This window comes from Achroia grisella, unplaced genomic scaffold, assembly GCF_030625045.1.
Source record: "Achroia grisella isolate CSIRO2021 unplaced genomic scaffold, CSIRO_AGI_Agris_v1 utg1224, whole genome shotgun sequence".
Taxonomy (NCBI): domain Eukaryota; kingdom Metazoa; phylum Arthropoda; class Insecta; order Lepidoptera; family Pyralidae; genus Achroia; species Achroia grisella.
Window position 1 is genome coordinate 39,729 of NW_026712600.1, and position 3,120 is coordinate 42,848.

Below are 3,120 nucleotides of genomic sequence, written 5' to 3' on the forward strand. Positions count from 1 at the left end.
ACTTCAAAGAAAATAAAAATCATTTTTTCACTTTAATAACCCCTTCACTCATCTGCATAATGAATTAGGCGAGTAGATACAATAATTCAGAACTTAATAGTAGTTCTATTTCATGTAACCATTGTTGTGCAATTTCTAATTTACAGGTATTTTTAAATTAGAGAGAATCTTAAATATGATTCCATAAAGACATACTCACCACCACTGTACTATACTATAGCCTATTATTAAAAGTTAATCACTGTCATTGCTGTAAAAATAATAGAATAATTCTATGTATATAATTAGGTATCCTTTTTCTCGTTCCAGTGTTACTGACTATAGAAACCACACACCGCATACAGAAACAGTACTCCTGTACCTTACATCCGACCATAACTAGCGACACACTTCCTCGCAATATAATAGTCGGCAGCTCAACCACTTGACTACGTTGCTTTTTTTTTCTTCAACAAATTCATTAGACACTAAATTCACCAAACCAAAAGATTGCCTTCTAGGTCGCAAGTGTAGATGCGCACTTCATTTTAACACAAAGCACAAATTGGTAAAAATATGCCAGACAAGTAGATAGGCACCTTGTACTACACAACATGTATAGTAGACCCCAACATAATATATCAAACTAATAATTAATCTACATTTAAAACCTTCCTATGCAAACAATTGCAATTCCCACCGGCATCCATTGGAATGCTCACTAATAATTATTATTTATAAATTATATAATCCAAAAGACAAATCCAATCCAAATAAAAACATTTTAACAACACTACTTCGCGGCTCTGCTCAAATACCAAAATAAAATAGTCTGCAGGTATTCCGAACAACTCATCCGCATCGAAATGTATGGGACACTGTTACCCAGATACTTCAACACTTGCAATCAATTAAGGCAAATATAAATATTGTCCACCAAGCACTGCTCAAACCGTGTCACCCCACCTTAGATTGTACTATTGTTGTTTTGTATATAATACCCAACATCAGTACTATAATGCAGGTACAATTGTCAGCTCACCATCATTTGTAATAATATCGTATCACCCGACAACATCGTAATATTATCCCGTACAAAATGTAATATTAGGTTGTCATGTGATGTTTTCTGTGGTTATTATTGCAGAGCGCAGTAAATTAATATATAATAAAGATGTTTAACTTGTTCTAATTATTTTATTTAATCATTTTACTAACAACTAGGTACTTACACCTACATTACAGAAGCCAGAGAGAGCGTATAGACAATGAGTTACAGATTAGTAAATCTTTCTGTATCACCACAGATTATACCTTAACACCCCTCCTCGATTTAAGGTTTTATTAAACTTCAGAAAATAAAAGCTTACATCGCTTCCTTACATTAATCTTTTACAACAATACAAATTACTAAACAAACTAATTAACATTCATAATTTTCTCTATGTAGTTTTAATAAACATTTCTTTTTCCTTATTATTTATATAAAAGTAATATTCTCTCTGTCTGCTTAATTTTAAATTCTTAATATAAAATAGTTTTCTTCTTTAACTTATAATTTTACTCAAAATAACTTTAGTCTTATTTTACTTTCTAACTTACTTTTACTTAATTATACAATACAAAAGTTTTTACTTTGTTCATACACTTTTATTCTATACTAAACATACTATAATCACTTATTTTTCCTAATATATTTATTGACATCTTAAACTTAATACAAAATAAATTCTACAAAATAATTGAATTTTATTTTTCCTAAACTTTTAGTAAACAAATCAGCTATATTATCTTTTGTTTGTACATACTCTACTTTAATGATATCTTTACTTATTAAATCTTTTATATAATGAACTCTTATATCTATGTGCTTAGTTCTCTTAGAATTTTGATATGTTTTAGAAATAAAAATAGCTCCCCAATTATCCATTAATAATTTAGTTTGTCCTGTTTGACCTAAATGCTCCCTAATTCCTTTTAAGTTTACAAGTTCTTGTGCTGTTAATGATGCTGCAATATATTCAGATTCCACTGATGATAATGCAACACAACTTTGTTTCTTTGAGTGCCAATTAATAGGGTTTTGTCCATGAAATATAATTGAACCACTTACACTCTTTCTATCTTTTCTATCTCCTCCCCAATCTGAGTCAGAATATCCATATAAGTTAGTATCATTTGTTTTTATAAAAATTAATCCTTTATTCTTTGTTTCTGATAAGTATCTCAATATCCTCTTTCCTCTTGACCATAATTGTTCTGTTGGTTTGTCTAAGAATCTACTTAAATATGAGACTGAAAATGCTAAGTCTGGTCTTGATTTTACACTCAAGTACATTAAGCTGCCAATTAGTTCCCGATAGGGTACATTAATGGGTTTCTTATTAACTTCCAGATCTATATTAAAGTCTATTTCCATTGGGGTTTTAGCACCTTTAAAATATGTCATTCCAAATCTGTCTAGTATTTTGTTAATTAATTCTGTCTGTTTTATGATTATCTTATCCTTTTGTCTTTCGATTTCCATTCCTAAAAAGTTCTTCAACAATCCCATTTCTTTAGCATTAAATTGTTTCTTTAAATTGTGAATTATACTTTTATCATTTCCAATAGTTAATATGTCATCAACAAATATAAACATCCAGCAATCTTCTTTGTAGTATAAACAGTAATCATAATCTGATCTTTTAAAACCTTCTTTCTCAGCAAATTCATTTAATGTTTCATTCCAACATTTTGGTGATTGTGATAATCCATATAAAGCTCTTTTTAATTTTAATACTGTAATTTTATTTTTCTGATATAACTCCTTCTGGTAATTTTATAAATATATTATTCTTTAGTTTTCCATTCAGAAATGCAGTTGGTATGTCCAGTTGATGTATGTCTTTATCTTTTTGTAATGCTTTTGATATAAACATTCTAACGGTTGATAATCTTGCTACAGGTGAATATACTACATCATATTCATTTTCTTTCTTTAATTGAAAACCTTTTGCTACTAAACGTGCCTTTTTAGTACCATCTGATTTAACTTTAAATATCCATTTAGTTTCTATTGCTTGTACATTTTTCTTTTCTTTAATTTCTTCCCATGTTTCTAACTTTGTTAGTGCTTCTACTTCTTTTCTTATAGCTTCT